The following is an 18,661-nucleotide window of genomic DNA, read 5'->3' on the forward strand; positions in this document are numbered from 1 at the left end:
TACAGTGCTGATACAGCTATGCGTGATGGAGACTGGAGGCCTCTGTTGATTTGTCAAACCCCGCAGGGTGGAGAGCCTATAAATTCCACATCCCACTTAAAAGGCACTTTAAACCATTGACCTTGTCTAAACAGAAGCTTTCCAAGGAAAGCACTTGTCACTAGGATCTCTCTTGAAGTGGCTGCCCACTTTGCCAGTGTGCAAAATCGATCTCAGTCTATGCCCCTGAGGGCCAAGGCTGTAAAGCAACTCAGTCCTCACCTTTAGGCTGCTCAATCACTAGATTACTCACCCAAGGTCTCCTGGCCCATCTTCACTCCGCAACCCTTATGGTGGAGCTTGCTGGGGGCTATTCTCCCACTATGGCAACTCGTGGCCCACAGCCAAACACTATTGGCTCTTTCCTGCTCAGCAGCACAGTCCAGGGCCCTAGATAATGCTTCAAGTCCTCCACACTCATGCCCAATTTCTCCCAAGGTAGTTCAACTGAGTGCCAAGTCCAAAAAAAAAAGCAGCTCACAGGTAAGGCCTTTCAAGTTTCCAATCTCACTGCTGCTGTACTTACTGCTGCTGCTGGGATTAGACAAAACAAACACACACAACCATTTGCCAATTCTCCACTGTTGTTGTCCTCATGTGGTCCATAAGTCTCTTACTGACTCCTTGCATACCCAAAGGGAGGTTTCTGGGAAGATCCCACCAATAAGAGATGCCTAGAGATTTCTCTCCTCAGTCCCACTGTGCCCAGTTGCAAGGAAGCTGTTACCCAGCTGCCATCTTGCTCCTCCAATTTATTTAGTATTTTTGAATAAAAAGACATTTGTACATTCCTGATACTGGGTGCAAAAGCCATGTACTAGTGTATTGCTTTCAACTTAAATCCCTGAGGCATTTTCACTAATATTCTGTTAAAATCAGAATTTTAGTGCTTGCCATCACCAGATGAAAAGTTAAGCAGCCTTTCTGTGGAGAGTGAGAATAATTATGTACAAAGTAGTGAAATATCCAATTATGTAACAACCTTTGTGTAGTCAAAATTTCTTTAAAGTTAAAAAAAAAAGAGCTGGTTTCTTCTTTCACTAGTTTGTTAAGGTTTTTTTTTATCATTTAGGGGTGCTGAATTTTATCAAATGTTTCTCTACAAACACTGATGTGATCATGGCATTTGTTTTTTATTCTATGTATGTGTTGAATCACATTTATTGATCTGTGTGGGATTTTTTCTTTTTTTTAATTATTGGGGATTCATTGAGGGTACAAGAAACCAGGTTAAACTGATTGCATTTGTTAGGTAAAGTCCCTTTTACAATCATGTCTTGCCCCTAAAAGTTGTGGCACACACCAAGGTCCTTCCCTCTCTCTGCTCTTCCTTTCCCCACCCTTCCCTCCTTCTTTCTCTCTCTGCTTTCCCCTTTCCCCATCCTCACTGTGTTCTTAATTGTCCTCACACCAAAATTGAGTACATAGGATTCATGCTTCTCCATTCTTGTGAAGCTTTGCTAAGAATAACGTGTTCCACTTCCATCCAGGTTAATACAAAGGATGTAAAGTCTCCATTTTTTTAAATGGCTGAATAGTATTCCATGGTGTACATTTATCACAGCTTGTTAATCCATTCCTAGGTTGGTGGGCATTTAGGCTGTTTCCACATTTTGGCGATTGTAAATTGAGCTGCAATAAACAGTCCAGTGTAAGTGCCCTTATGATAAAAGGATTTTTTTTCCTTCTGAGTAGAAGTCCAGTAATGGGATTGCAGGATCAATTGGGAGGTCCAGCTTGAGTTCTTTGAGGTTTCTCGATACTTCCTTCCAAAAACATTGCATTCATTTGCAGTCCCACCAGAGTGTAAAAGTGTTCCCTTCTCTCCACATTCACCCCATGTGGGCTATTTTCACTGGTATTAGATGGTATCTCAGGGTGGTTTTGATTAGCATTTCTCTAATAAATAGGAATGATGAGCATTTTTTCATATGTTCGTTAGCCATTCGTCTGCCTTTTTTTATTGAGTTTTAGCACATAGATCATAAATACATTTATGCCAGTTTCAGTGTGTTGATTATTTGTATAAATTGGAGTATTTACTTCATAGTAATCAATATATCTTTCACTTCATTTACCCATTTATAACATTAGGACATTTGTACTCTACACATGATAGATTCAACATGTACTTGCAATGTGCTCCATAGTTGTGGTCCCCCTACGATCTCCGACTATCCCTCCCAATCCCTCCCCATCCCTCTCCCTCCTTCATCTTAGGCTAAAATTGTGTTTGATTTTTCATATGCAAGTGTGTGTTATTATAAATTGGTTTCACAGTAATACTGAGTACATTGGATATTTTTTTCCACTCCTGAGATACTTTACTAAGAAGAATATTTTCCAGTTTTATCCATGTAAACATAAAAGAGATTAAGTCTCCATTTTTTACTGCTACATAGTATTCCATGGTATACACATACCACAATTTATTAATCCATTCATAGGTTGATGGGCACTTAGGCTTCTTCCATGACTTGGCAATTATGAATTGAGCTGCAATGAACAATCTGGTGCAAATATCTTTATTTCCAAATGATTTTTGGTTCTTTGGATATACACCTAGAAGAGGAATTGCAGGATCAAATGGCAGGTCTACATTTAGATCCCTGAGTGTTCTCCAAACTTCCTTCCAAAAGGACTGTACTAGCTTGCATTCCCACCAGGAGTGCAGAAGTGTTCCCTTTTCTCCACATCCACGCCAACATCTGTTGTTTTGGGATTTTGTGATGTGGGCTACTCTTACTGGAGTTAGATGGTAGGTATCTCACAGTAGTTTTAGTTTGCATTTCTCTGATGATTAAAGATGAGCATTTTTTCATGTGTCTGTACGCCATGTGCCTGTCTTCTTCAGAGAAGCTTCTGTTCATGTCTCTTGTCCACAATGAAATGGGATCACTTGTTTTTTTCTTAGTAATAAATTTGAGTTCTCTGTGGATTCTGGTTATTAGATCTTTGTTGGAAGTATAACTTGCAAAAATCCTCTCCCATTCTGAGGGCTGTCTATTTGCTTTACTTAGTGTGTTCTTGGCAGTGCAGAAGCTTTTTAATTTGATCAGATCCCAGTAATGTATTTTTGATGTTGCTTCAGTTGCCCAGGTGTCTTCCACAAGAAGTATTCTCCCAGGCCAATTTTTTCAAGCGTTTTCCCTGCACTCTCTCTAAGAATATTTATAGTTTCATGCCTTAAGTTTAAGTCCTTTAACCAGTGAGAGTCAATTTTTGTTAGAGGAGAAAGGTTTGGGTCCAGTTTCAGTCTTCCACAAGTTGCCAGCCAATTCGACCAATACCATTTAACCCAGATGCTTATTGTCATTTGATTTTCGATAAGCCTATTAAAAATATAAAATAAAAAGATTCCCTAATCAATAAACGGTGTTGGATGAATTGGCTGGCAACTTGTAGAAGACATTCAGCTGACTTCTTTAGAGACGGTTCTATTCTTGTCTCCTGCCCATTGATATATGGGACTGTTAGCTTTTTTCATGTAGATTAATTTCAGTTTTCTATAGATTCTAGTTATCAAGCTTTTGTCTGATTGAAAATATGCAAATATCTTTTCCCATTGTGTAGGTTGTCTATTTGCTTTGGTTGTTCTCTCCTTGGCTGTACAGAAGCTTTTCAGTTTAATTAAGTCCCATTTGTTTATATTTGTTGTTGTTGCAATTGGCACAGCAGTCTTCTTCATGAAGTCTTTCCCCAGGCCAATATCTTCCAGTGATTTTCCTATGCTTCCTTTGAGGATTTTTATTGTTTCATGACTTCCTTATGTCCTTTATCCACCTTGTAGCAAATTTTGTGAGTGGAGAAATGTGTGGGTCCAGTTTCAGTCTTTTACATGTGGATATCCAGTTCTCCCAGCACCATTTATTGAATAGGGAGTTTTTCTCCCAAGGTATGATCTTGTTAGGTTTATCAAAGATTAGGTGATTGTAAGATGTTAGTTTCATTTCCTGGTTTTATATTCGATTCCAAATGTCTATGTCTCTGTTTTTATGCCAGTATCATGCTGTCTTGATCAGTATGGCTTTGTAGTAAAGCCTAAAATCTGGTATGGTGATGCTCCCAGTTTATTTTGTTACCAAGAACTGCCTTAGCTATACAAGGTTTTTTCTGGTTCCACACAAGATGCAGAATCATTTTTTCCAAATCTTGAAAGTACGATATTGGTATTTTAATAGGAATGGCATTGAATAGGTAGATTGCTTTGGGAAGTACAGACATTTTAACAATGTTGTTCCCAGCCATTAGCATGGTATTTTCTTCCATTTGTTAACATCCTCTGCTATTTTCTTTCTTAGGATTTCATAATTTTCTTTATAGAGGTCCTTTACCTCCTTTGTTCGGTATATTTCTAGGTATTTCATTTTCATTGAAGCTATGGTGAAGGGAGTTGTGTCTTTAATTAGCCTCTCATCTTGAATGTTATTGACGTATACAAAGGCAACTGATTTGTGGACATTGATTTTATATCCTGAGACATTACTGTATATTTTGATGACTTCCATGAGTCATGTGGTTAAGTCTTTGGGATTCTCTAAGTATAAGATCATGTCATCAGCAAAAAGGGAGAGTTTGACCTCCTCTGCTCCCATTTGGATTCCCTTTATTTCTGTGTCTTGCCTAATTGTCTTGGCTAGAACTTCCAGCACTATGTTGAAAATTAATGGTGACAGAGGACAACCTTGTCTGGTTCCAGTTCTAAACAGAAAAGCTTTCATTTTTACTCCATTCAGTAAAATATTAGCTGTGGATTTATCATAGATAGCTTCAATCAGTTTCAGAAATGTGCCATCTATACCTAAATTCTTCAGTGTTCTAATTAGAAAAGGATACTGGATTTTATAGAATGCTTTTTCTTTCTTTCTTTCTTTCTTTTTAGAATGCTTTTTCTGCATCTATTGAGAGGATCATATGGTCTTTATTTTTCCTTCTGTTAATATGGTGGATAACGTTTATGGACTTGCCTATGTTAAACCAGCCTTGCATCCCTGGGATGAAACTTACTGATCATGATGTATGACTTTTTTGATGATAAGTTGTAATCTATTGGCTAGGATTTTGTAGAGAATTTTTGCATCTATATTCATGAGTGAAATTGGTCTGAAATTCTCCTTTTTAGTTGGGTCTTTTCCTGGTTTTGGTATCAGGGTGATGTTTGCTTCGTAGAATGTGTTGGGGAAGATTGCTTCCTCCTGAATTTTTTGGAATAATTTCTTCAGTATGGGAATAAGCTCTTCCTTGAAGGTTTGATAGAATTCTGGTGTGAAGCCATCTGGACCAGGGAAATTTTTTGTTGGAATCTTTTCTATTGTTTCTTTAATCTCAGTGTATGAAATTGGTCTGTTCAGAAGCTCTATTTCTTCCTGGCTAAGTCTAGGGAGAGGGTGTGATTCCAAATATTGATCCATTTCCTTCACGTTGTCAAATTTCTGGACAAAGAGTTTCTGGTAGTATTCAAAGATAATCTCTCATATCTCTGTGGCATCAGTTGTTATTTCCTCTTTATCATTTCTGATTGAGGTTACTAGAGATTTTACTTTTCTATCTAGTTAGTCTGGCCAAAGTTTTATCTATCTTATATATTTTTTCAAAAAATCAACTCCTTGTTTCATTAATTTTCTGAATGATTTTTTTGTTTTCAATTTCATTGATCTCTGATTTAATTTTGGATATTTCTTTTCTTCTACTGGGTTTAGGCTTATATTGTTCTTCTTTTTCCAGTTCCTTAAGATGGCTTGTGAGTTTGTTGATGCACTCTCTGTTTTTCAAATGTAGGCATCTAAAGCAATCAAATTTCCTCTCAAAACTGTTTTTGCAGTCCCACAGGTTTTAGTAGCTTGTGTCATCATTGTTGTTATGCTCAAGGAAGTTAGTGATTTCCTGTTTTATTTCTTCCTGCACCCATCTGTCATTCAACAGAAAGTTGTTTCATTTCCATGCCTTTGTATGGGGCTCAATGTTTTTGTTGGTGTTGAGTTCCACCTTTAGTGCCTTGTACTCTAAGAAGATACAAGGTAAATTTTCAATTCTTTTGATTCTGTTGAGGTTTGTTTTGTTCCTAGTATATCATCAATTTTGGAGAAAGTTCCATGGGGTGATTAGAAGAATGTATATTCTTTATCTTTAGAATGGAGTCTTCTATACACATCTATCAAGCACAGTTGTTCTTGGGTCTCGTTTAATTCCCTTATATCTTTCTTTAATTTCTGTTTAGAGGATCTGTCCAGCTCTGTAAGAGGAGTGTTAAAGTCCCCTGTTATTTTGGTATTATAAAATATCATATTGCTCAGACTGAGTCAGGTCTGTTTCAAACATCTGGGAGCATTTAAACTGGGTGCATAAATATTTAGAATTGAAACATCTTCTTGTATTTTTCACTTGACCAATATAAAATGACTATCTTTGTCTTTTTTGACTTTAGTTGCTTTAAATCCACATGTATCTGAAAATAAGATTGCAAGTCCTCTTTTCTTCTGAATTCTGTTTGCCTGAATATTTGTCTTCCAACCTTTACCTGGGAGTTTTAATTTGTCTTTTTAAGCTAGGTGTGTTTTGTGAAGACAGCAAATGGATGGCCTGTGTTTTTTAATCCAGGTTGCCAATCTATTCCTCTTTAGTGGAGAATTCAAGCCATTAACATTTATTGAGATAATTGATAAGTATGGTAGTGTTATATTCATCATATTTTCTGAGAGTCCATTGCTTAGTTTTATCTTTTGCATCATGTAGAAGCTAGGTTCTGTCCTTTAATTGCTGAGTTCTTGCTTTGCTGTTGATCCATGGTGATGGTCAGTGTGTAGAACAGGTTGAAGTATTTCCTGTAGAGCTGGTCTTGTGGTGAATTTTCTCAATGTTTGTATATTAGTAAATGATTTGATTTTTCCATCAATTTTAATGCTTAACTTAGCAGGATATAGAATTCTGGGCTGGAAATTGTTCTGTTAAGTAGATTAAAGGTAGATGACCATCGTCTTCTTGATTGGAAAGTTTCATTAGAGAAGTCTGCAGTCACCCTGATGGATTTGCCCCTGTGGGTCAACTGGCACTTACTCCTGGCAGCTTGAAGAATCTTTTCTTTGGTCTTGACTTTGGACAGGTTCATCACAATGTGTCTTAGAGAAGCTCGGTTAGAGTTGAGGTGACCTGGGGTCCAGTATCCCTCTGAAAGGAGTGTGTCAGAATCTTGGGTGATATTTGGGAAATTTTCATTTATAATATTCTCTAGCATGGCTTCCTTTCCCCTGGGGCATTCTTCTTCCCCTTCTTGGATACCTATCACTTGTATGTTTGAACGCTTCATAAAGTCCCATAATTCTGTCAGTGAATGTTCTGCTTTCTCTCTCTTCTTTTCTGCCTCTTTAACTATTTGAGTTATCTCAAGAGCTTTGTCCTCTACCTCTGAGATTCTTTCTTCTGCAAGGTCTAATCTGTTGTTGATAGTTTCTATTGCATCTTTGAGTTCCCTAATTGCTTAAGTTCCTTCAGCTCTGCTATATCCTTTCTATATTCTTCATATCATTCATCTCTTATTTGATTCTGCTTTTGGATTTCCTTTTGGTTATTATCCACTTTATCAGCAGTTTCCTTCATTGTTTCCATCATTTCCTTCATTGTTTTCATCATCTGTATTCTAAATTCCCTTTCTGTCATTTCTAATATTTCTTTATAGGTGGAATCCTCTATAGTAGCTACATCATTTTCCCTCAGGGTTGAAGGGGGGTTGCTCTGGACTTGTTTTTCATGTTTCCAGGATTTTTCTGCTGATTTTTTGTCATGGGTGATTTTTTTTACCTGTTTTCTTGCCTAATTTTTCTTTCACTTCCTATTGCTCTTTAAGTTGTCATGCCTTTGGATCAGGGTATCGATGAGTCCTTTTGGTACAGGACCAAAAGGATGAGAAGGTTGAAGAGCAAGAAGGGAAAAAATAAAGAAAAAAAAGAAAAAAGAGAAAGGAGAGGGTGTGTGTAAAAGGGAATATTGACAAAAATAAGAGTGGCACAGAAAGAGGGAGACAGAGCAATATAGGTGTACAGCAGGGTACTTTGACCCAATCTTAACCCCCCCCCAACTTCTGGGGCTGCTGGGTTGGGTGGTTCCCTGGAAGTTAGCCCTCTTTGCCAGCCTGTTCAGACACAGAACCCCACCTCCACCAAGTAGAGAGGAAAGAAAAAAATGCTATAAATCAAAGCAAAACAAGCAAACAAAAAACTTTAGGGAATAAAATGGGGGGGTTACCAAATAATAGGGGTAGAAACACCAGCAAAAATGAAGTTCTAATTGTTGAAAAAGGCAACAATGGGAAATTATATTTAAATTAGAAAAATGAAACAAAAGAAAAAAAGAAAAGAAAAATCTATAGGGTCAATGTTGAAATTAAAAAACAAAACAACAGCAACAACCAAAAAACAAACAAACAAACAAACAAAAACCCAAAACAAAGCAGTATATATCTCTTGCTGAATATTGTCTGGGCAACATGTGATCTTCTGGGGTATGAAATATTAATCACATGGTGATATGCCTGTACAAGATGGAGACTGGAAGCCTCTGCTGATTTATCAAACCCCACAAAGTGAAGAACCTAAAGTGGAGACCCTAAATCTCTCCTCATCCCACATAAAACGCACTTAAACTCCTAAACTTGGCTAAGTAGAAGCTTTATCAGGAAAGTGCTTGTCACAGGGATCACTCCTGAAGTGGCTATCCACTGAAACAGTGGGCCAAAACTGATCTTGTTTATGCTCCTGAGGGCTAAGGCTGCAAGGCATCTCAGTCTCTGCCTTTAGGCTGCTCAGTCACTAGATTACTAGCTCCCACCCACTCCTTGCTCTGCGACCCTGAGGGCAGACCTTGTGGGGGCACTTCTGCCACAATGGCTCCTGCCCACAGCTGAACACTATTAGCTCTGACTGCCTCAGTGGCTCAGTCTGGGGCCCTAGACAATGCTTAAAATCCTCTACAATCTTGCCAAAGTTCTCCCAAGGTAGTTCAACTGAGTGCCAAGTAAAAAAAAAAAAAAAAAAAAAGAATCTCACAGGTAAGGCCTTTCCAGTTTGCAATCTCCCTGCTGTTGTACTTACAGCTGCCAGTGGGATTAGACCAAACAAACACACACAACCACTTGCCGTTTTTCCACTGCTTTTGTCCTCCTCATGGGGTCCAGAAGTCTCTTGCTGACTCCTTGTGTCCCCAAAGGGAGGTTTCTGGGAAGATCCCATCAACCAGAGATGCCTGGAGTCTTATCTCCCCAGACTCACAGTGCCCATTTGCAAGGAAGCTGTTACTCGGCTGCCATCTTGCTCCACCAATTTATTTAGTATTTTTGAATAAAAAGACATTTTTACATTCCTGATACTGGGTGCAAGAGCCATGTACCAATGTACTGCTTTCAATTTTAAATCACTGAGGCATTTTTACTACTATTCTGTTAAAATCAGAATTTTAGTGCTTGCTATCACCAGATGAAAAGTTAAAAAGCAGCCTTTCTGTGGAGAGTGAGAATAATTTTGTACAAAGTAGAGAAATATCCAATTATGTGACAACCTTTGTGTAATAAAAATTTCTTTAAAGTTAAAAAGAAAAAGAGCTGGTTTCTTCTATTGCTAGTTTGTTGGGGTTTTTTTATCATTTAAGGGTGCTGAATTTTATGAAATGCTTTCTCTACAACCACTGAAGTGATCATGGTGTTGTTTTTTATTCTATGTATGTGTTGAATCACATTTATTGATTTCTGTGTGTTGATCCATCCTTGCATTCCTGGGATGAAAAGCTTTGATCATGGGAAATTATTATTATTATTATTTTATGAAATCATAGCTGTGTACATTGATATAATCATGGGGCATCATTCACTAGCTTCACAGACCATTTACCAAGTTTCACATATACCCTTGTAAAAAGCACCGCTGGTGTAATCCCACCAATCCACTTCCCTCTACCCACCTCCCCCCACCGTCCCCTCCCTTTCCCCTTCCCCCTATTCTTAGGTTGTAACTGGGTTATAGCTTCATAGATGGAGCTGGAACATAGTCTTCTTAGTAAAGTATCTCAAGAATGGAAGAAAAAGTACCCAATGTACTCAGCCCTACTAGGAAATTATTTTTTGATGTGCTGTTGGATTCAATTTGTTAATATTTTGTTGAGAATTTTTACATCTTTGCTCATAATAGATATTGGTCTGTACATTTGTTTTGTTGTTGTTGTGTCCGTTCCTAGATTTGGTATCAGGATGATACTGCCTGCCTTCTTAGAATGCGTTAGGAAGGATTCTCTCCTTCTTGATATTACAGGAAAGCTTCAGTAGGACAGGTACCAGTTCTTCACAGGTCTGGCAAAATTTCTCTGTAAGCATATATGGTTAGGGATTTTTTCGTTGTTGTTATTGTTGGAAGATTTCTTATTACTGATTCAATCTCACTACTAGATATTAGTTTGTTCAGGATTTCTATTTCCTCCCGATTCAGGCTTTGGAGATTGTGTGTTTCCAGTAACTTATTCACTTCCTCTAGATTTTCTTTTTTTTTTTTTTTATTAAGTCATATATACATAGATCATGAATACATTTATGCACATGTTTGGTATAATGTGTTGATTTGTTTTTATACAATCTGACATGGTTACCTCAAACCAATCAACATAGCTTTTGCCTCATTTAATTGATTATTGTGTTAAGACATTTATGTTCTACAGTTGACAGATTTGACTTGTACTCTTGCAAAATGCTCCACTCTGGATTTTCTTGGCTGGGTGCATAGAGGCATTCATAGTAGGCTAGGGTGATCTTTTGTATTTCTGTGCCTCTTTTTTTCATTTCAGATTGACCTTCTGTGTATCATCTCTCTTTTTGGTTAATTTTGCTAATGGTCTATCAATTTCATCTTTTTAAAAAAAAATAGCTTTTTTGATTCATTGCTCCTTTGTATCATTTCTTTGTTTTAAATTCCTTTAGGTCTGCTGTATCTTTGTTACTTCTTGTCTTTTTTTATTATTAAGTCAAATACAGATAGATCATGAATACATTGATGCATATGTGGGGTAGAATGTGTTGATTTTTTTATACAATCTGACATGGTTAGATCAAACCAATCAACATAGCTTTCACCTCATTTACTTAATTATCGTGCTAAGACATTTATGTTCTACACTTGACAGATTTGACTTGTACCTTTGTCATATGCTCCATAAGTGTGGTCCTGCCTTTTACTCTACCTCTGTCAAACCTCCCCCCTACCCTCCCTTCCCAGTCCATTTCTCTCCTTCATCCTGGACTATAGTTGTGTTCTATCTTTCATAAGAAAGTGTGAGTAAATATAAGTAGGTTTCATAGAAGTACTGAGTACATTGGATACTTTTTCCTCCATTCTGGAGACACTTTACTCAGGAGAATATGTTCCAGATCCCTCCATGTAAATATAAAAGAGGTAAAGGCTCCATGTCCTCTGCAAGCTTTGGGGTTTGGTTTCTTCTTTTACTTATAGTTCCATGGAGTAAGATATTATATTGTTAATTTGTGGTCTACTGGCTTTTCAATGATTTGTGATCATAGCATTTCTTGCTATGCACTTCCCTCTCAGCACTGCTTTTCTGTATCAGATTTTGGCAGCTAGTGTCAAAATTGTAATTTATTATAAAAGAATTTTTATTTTCATCTTTTTTTCTTGTTGTTTTTTTTTTTTCTTTTTTTTTTTTTGCAGTTTTTGGCTAGCGCTGGGTTTGAACCCACCACCTCTGGCATATGGGGCCAGCACCCTACTCTTTTGAGCCACAGGCGCTGCCCTTCATCTTTATTTTATTCTTGATCTCAGTATCATTAATCAGTAAGCTGTTTAATTTCCATATATTTGTAGAGTTTTGAGAATTCCTTTTGGAATTGATTTCTAGTTTCATTTCACTGAAGATATGTGGTATGATTTTTGATTTTTTTTAAATTAGCTATAATTTGTTTTGTGTTCTAAAATACAGTCCATCTTGAAAACTGTTCCATGTGCTGATGAGAAGAATGTATATTCTGAAGTTTATCTGTGAAGTCCCTTTGTTCTCACTTCCCCTTTCAGTCCAATGTTTCTTTGTGGAGTTCCTGCTTCAATGATCTGTCTAGTTCTGCCAGTGGAGTTTTGAAGTCTTCCACTTTTGTCATGTTGCTCTTTGTGTCATTTCTCAGGTCTAGTAGCATTTGTTTTATGTATCTGTGAGCTCATATATCATTAGACATAGTATATGCTCTTGTTGAACTGATTTCTTTATCATTATGTACTGATCATCTTGGTCTTTTCTTTTATGGTTGTTGGTTTAATATCTATTTTATCCAATATAAGAATAGTTGCTTCTGCTGTTTTTGATTTTCGCTTATGAGGAACATTTTTTCCACCCCTTAGGCTTGCATCTATGAGACTTTGATAAGTTAAATGTGTTTCTTGGAGACAGGAGATATTTGGGTTGTGCTTTTACCCATTCTGACGATCTATACTGTATCTTTGAAATGGGCTATTGAGACCATTTGCATTCAATTTTAACATTGATATGTAAAATACAATCCCAGTCATCGTGCTTGTTGGTAGCAGTTACTTTGTATTTGTCCTGTCACTGTTTTATAGGATCTATGTGCTTCTATTTCTGAGAGTTTTTAGACCGGTTAATAGGAACCTTTCTTTCCAGTGTTTAGAGGACTTTTCAACTATTCTCTTGGAGCAGGTCTTGTGGTGACAAACTCTTAGAAGTTGCTTGTCTGTTGAAAGACTTTATTTCTCCTTTATTTACGAAACTTAGTTTTGCAGGATACAAAATCCTTAGGTGACATTTATTCTCCTTAAGACTAAAGATGGGCCCCAATTCCTTCTGACTTAAAGTATGTCTGCTGAGAAGTCTGCTGTTAGTAAAATGGGCTTATTTTGTCAGATACTTGATGCTATCATCTTGTAATTAGTAGAAGTTTCTCCTTCACTTGGACTTTGGCCAGGCTGATGACTATGTGTCTTGCTAGAGCCCTGTGTGCAATAAATCTTCTAAGAATTCAATGTGCTTCTTGTGTCTGGATGCCTAAATCTCAAGCAAATAATTTTTCCTAGTATTCCCTCAAATAGGTTTTCTATGCTTTTTGTTCTTCCTTCTCCCTCAGTGATAACTTTGTTTCTTATATTACAACATTTTACATAATCCCACATTTTTTTAAGACTCCTTTCTCTTGAATTTTTGTCTTTATTTTTGACTAACTGAGCTAATTCAAAAGCTTGTGTTCAAGCCAAGAAATTCTTTCTTCTACTTGATACTGTTTTTTGTTAAAATTTTCCACTATTTTCTGAAATTTCTTAAGTCCTTCATTTCCAGATGTTTTGTTTTTTCCCTGAACTATTTTTCTGGTTTATGTAGGTTAATCTTCAACTTTCTTATGCATCCCTTTGAGCTTATTTATAATCTGCATTTTTGAATTCTATTAGGTGATATTTCAAAATTTATTTTAAGTTGGAGTTCATTGATGGAGAGCTACTGTGATCCTTTGCTAGAATTCCTGTGTTAGTTCCTTTTATTTATTTATTTTTTTGAGACAGAGTCTCACTTTGTCACCCTTGATAGGGTGCCATGGTGTGATAGCACACAGCAACCTCAAACTCTTGAGCTTAAGTGATTCTCTTGCCTCAGCCTCCCAAGTAGCTGGGACTACAGGCACTCACCATAATGCCAATCTGTTTTTTACAGATGAGGTCTTTCTCTGGCTGTCTGGTTTAGAACTTGTGAGCTCAGGAAATCCACCCACCTCAGTCTTCCAGGTACTGGGATTTCAGTGTGAGCTGCCAAGCCCAGCCAGCTGATTCCTTATTTGGGACCTCTTCCTTCAGCTCAAAACACATAGTTTTGTGATTCACCTTTGCTCATCTGCTGGGAACTCTGCTGTCTAAAGTAAAGAGAGAGCCATAAATACCTTTTAGCATATACACATAGGAACCCTCTGTAGTGTTGCTGACAATTTTGGAGGGTTGGACCTCAGAACCTTGGGAAAGCATTCAGGTGCTAGTAGCAAGTGACCAGTTTAGGGAATTCCCAGTATCCAGGTCCCTGATTGTTGTGCTTCCATTCTAGGAGGACAGACGGGACTGACACAGAGGTGGCAACTTGCTCTCAAGCCTAGCTGGTTTCATGCACTGTGTGACAGTGTTTTAGGGATGAGTACCTCATCTCTTCAGAACAACAGGCAGGCAGAAGAGCAGATGCACTTGGAACCTGACAGCAAAAGCTAGGCGGCTGTGTAATGCACAGACTTTTTCACAGCTTCTTCTCTCCAAAATGACAGCAGCCTCTGTCTTCAGGGGCAAAAGAGCCCCTAGAGTCCTAGCTCCTTCCCTGGCCCAGCTGCAGCAGACATGGTGGTGGCAGCTACAGAGGGACTACGGTCTGTGGCTAAAATGCTCCAGCAGGAAAGATGTGGTTCTGTCTGAGATTTGCCTCCGAGAGGGGAGGCTCCTTCCAGAAGAGACAGGCAGCTTCCATGTCAGGGAGAGGACTTTCTAGCCTCACCCTCCTTCAGAGGTGGGAATTCTGGTCCTTTGGTCACATGAAAGCACTTGCTGCTTCTTTTTATAAGGAAGAAAGTTATCTGCGCAGTCTATGGGAGCCCAGGGGTGAAGGGTGTTTTGTCAGGGGAGGGGGCATACCCAGAGGCCCTGGCTTAATTACCTTCTGTGGAATGATTGCCACTCCTGAGAAGAAACTATCCTGTGTGTGACAGGTTCTCTGTTAATGGCAGTGCAGTCACTCCCAGGTGCACTGGCTTAATTGTCCCCTATGGAGCACCCTGGAGTGGAGAAAGACTTCCAGCTGTGGCTCCCTTGGCTGCCTTAATGGCAGTGGGCAGGTAAAAATTGCTTAATGCGTACAATGATAAATATACTGATAGCCCAGATGTCACCACTATGCAATATATCCATATAATAAATTACACTTGTATCCATAGATGTATACAGATTTAAAAATCCTGAGAGAAGTTATGTAGGAAGACTCCAGGGGAATTTGGAGAGGTGTGGGGTTGTCTATACAGTTCCTCCATGTGTGGCAAGGCACTGTACTTATATCATTATAAATTGTTGACATCTCTTTCAAAGGCTCTTCCCAGCCTTTCTAAAATGAGGCAAAACATCTGCATATGTCTTTTTTTTTTCAGTTATATTTTCCTTGCTTTAACCTGCTGTCTTTTTCTACTTTTAAATGAGCTCTTGATTACAAAACATCAAACTACACTCAAAATGTGGCCTAGGAAAAGATGGTCACTGTTATAGCATGAAAAAGCCCATAACTAAGGACAAAGAGCACCAGTGGGTGGCAAGAGGTGGGAGGCAACTGAAGCAGTGGTTACAAATTTTCACAGGAAGCTAAAACTATCCAACAGGTTGTATCCTAATGGTAGCACATGTCAGACTAGTCACTATGTTGGTGGGTGGCCTTGGTGTGTTTTACATCGCAATATAATTTCTTCCAGTTAAGAGTTCTTGGCTTACACTGATCACGGGGTGATGGAGGGTACTGGACCAGTCTATTAGTTTTTCAAAATGCTCTCATAGATCAGATAGATATATTGGAGACATCAGGAGTTCTGCACTTCAGTGACAGCATATAATTGGGGATTGGGGCTGGATACACAGCTCAGCCAAAATCCAAATGCTACTAGTGAGTGGCCATGATTGGCAAACCATGTCCTGCCCTTCCACATTCCTCATGGGAATAGTATAAGCATTGTTGATTTGCAACTTGGTGGAAATAGTTTCACTATTTATTTTATTTATTTATACTTCTTTTTCTTTCTTTCTTTTTTTTTTTTGAGACAGAGTCTCAAGCTGTTGCCTTGGGTAGAGTGCAGTGGTGTCATAGCTCACAGCAACCACCAACTCAGGCTCAAGTGATCCTCTTGCCTCAGTTTTTCTATTTTTAGTAGAATAAAATTATTTATTCTCACTTATTGCTCAGGCTAGTGTCAAACTTGTAAGCTCAAGCAATCCACCCACCTCAGCCACCCATAGTGCTAGGGTTATAGGCATGAGCCATTGTGCCCAGCCAGCAGTGTCAATATTTAAATGGAATTTTTCTAATATCAAAGATAGTTCATTTTCATTGTTTCTATCTTTCCATGTGGCAAGGAAGACCCAGCATTCCATTACCATCTTCCACAAAAGCCACATAGAGTGGGATGAGGCAGCTGAAGTAGAAGATGTCAATATTGTTTTTCACAGCTACATGCAGATTGTTTAGAGGTTCCATCTTCATGACTAGGCCCAACATGTTGAGAGGCAGGGAGACATCAATGCTGTGGGTTGGCATCAGTATTTTATGGATGGCCAGAGAAGTGCTAGGGATGGCACCATAGTGATTCTAGTTAAACTGCAGTGCAAAGTCTGTCATATGCTGCAAAACTTGGTCAGTGAAGTTCATTTCCATGTAAATGTGTCCTTGGCCATGAGTAAATGTTCCTGAAATCTCTAAGCCTTTAGCCTTTAATGCAGGTCACACAGCCTTAGGAGCCACATATCCACCAGGTGCCATGCCAATTCCTGTGGACAGTTCAAACAGATCATTCACACCACTGCTGATCACAGCTGAAATAGGTGAAGGAGCAAATGTTTCAGGCACTGATGATGGGATAAAGGGCTGTCCCACTGCTGAACCTCTACCAATGTCCATGCCAAGATCACTGCCAAGCAGATATGTAGTCCTCCTCCCAAGAGCTCCACTCTTCCTATATGTATGTGTTAGGCACCTAGTGGACCTCCACCTTTGACATTGGTCATCAAGGGAGACAGTGCTGAGGAAATCATGAAACTTACACCAACATAGTGCATAAAACTGGCAGCTTGTACAGACATAAACTGTGTCATGTGCCTGGTGGCATCATGACAACAATGCAGCACCTGTCCTGTTTCTTGGAATCCTTTTATAGGGTACATAACTGAGTATACATTTAAGAATGACAACAGTCAATAGTCAGCAGTCAAGGTTAAGAATGAGAGGGGGGAGATTACAGGTTGAGTAAAGGGTAAGCAAGAACATAGGGTAATGGAACATCTCAGGTAGCTGGATAATGATGTAACTAGAAGAGGGGGGAAGAGCAGGTCTCATCTCTTCACACAGACGTCTCAGGTTCTCTAGTCTAAGATACTAGTTGAATGGCTTCAGCTGCCTGCACTGCTGATTTCCCAAGCAGGGATAGTTAGGTGGACATTCGCCTGACTGAGCATCTTCAGACCTCTTTCTTTTCAATTAGGAGTACAGGGGGTGGCCCACCTGCAGGATTTATCCTGGATTTTAAAAGACCTGTGGGGTCTCTTGCCTATGTACTCTCACATGCAAGTAGGATAATTGTGGCACTCTGACTGGGGGACTGAGGTCAAGTTTTAAAAATCCCTGAGAAGGTCACTTTGAGAGGTGATCACCTGAGACTGTTCCAGGTTACTTACAGTGGTGGTGCCAACAGGGTTTTCACTTGCATCAGTGCTTCCATGATGAGGAAGCAAGTGTTTGTGATGTATTCCATGACTTTCTTCCACAGAAGCATTGGGAGGCTTGTGGTGCACAGAGGCCAAAGAACCAATGTGGCCAATTAGCTCATCCAGCACCAGTGAATCAGTAAGGTCTATCTGACAGATCGGTGGCTTCTCTGATAAGACCATTTCTTTGTTTGTGACAGGGTCAGTTGAGAGAAGGTGCCAATAAATATATTCCCAGTCTCAAAGGTCAGGATTATCAGATTCCTGTGTTGCCAAACTCAAGACCTGCTGGACCAGCTCCTGTGTTTCTGATAGTTTCTTAAGAAATAGCCTCACTGTTGCCATTGCAGAGTGAGCTGCATATGGTGCTTTCATCATACAGACTCTGTGAAGCTCTCTAGTAATGTATCTACCCTGTCAGCTCTTCTGCATATCCTCCCACAACACAAATCACAGCTGCTCAAGCATCTGGCTCCCCAGTGAGTCTAAGTTCTCACATGAAGTGGCAATGTTGCTTACATGCTTGTTGGGGTATTTGCGGAAGATGTCCCTGATGACAACAATAACCTCTTGCAACACATAACTTACTTTAGTCAAACTAGAGAAGTTGAACATCATGATCTGGTTCAGGTTCTGGAAGAAGTAAAGGAATGTGCCACTGAGATGGATGTTGACTTTGTCTGCAAACCTGTGTGGGCCATTGGAGAGTGTGCCATTAAGGTGGGGCAATCTGCAGAGCACTGTGCAAGCACATTGATTGATCTAATCGAGAGCAAAGCAAGTTATTTTTGTGTATGATGTGAGGTAAGGGTCAGTGTTACTTTTTGGACATTTTTGTATTTTAAAACTATTAAACTTCCCATATTGAAATGGCATGACACATTTTGTTAAATTCAACTGACCATATATGTATGGGTGTATTTCTTTTTTTTATTAAATCATAACTGTGTACATATGGGTCTATTTCTAAAGTCTCTATTCTTCTCTACTGATTTATTTGTCTATCTTATTATGAGTACTACAAAGTATTACTATAGATTTATAATAAATCGTAGGAATGTACTTAAATTTTGTTCTTCTTTTTCACTGTATGGAGTTTGTTTTATTTATTTTGGGGAGATTTCACCTTTTATTTTATTTTATTTTATCTTATT

General features: G+C 38.7%; 1 pseudogene; it reads right to left on the minus strand.

Moving 5' to 3' along the window:
* Positions 1-15,565: 15,565 nt before the first annotated feature.
* LOC128568589 (AP-1 complex subunit beta-1-like) lies at positions 15,566-18,125 on the minus strand (annotated as a pseudogene).
* Between the last annotated feature and the right edge of the window lie 536 nt (positions 18,126-18,661).

The sequence above is a fragment of the Nycticebus coucang genome, chromosome 17 (genome assembly GCF_027406575.1).
Source record: "Nycticebus coucang isolate mNycCou1 chromosome 17, mNycCou1.pri, whole genome shotgun sequence".
Lineage (NCBI taxonomy): Eukaryota > Metazoa > Chordata > Mammalia > Primates > Lorisidae > Nycticebus > Nycticebus coucang.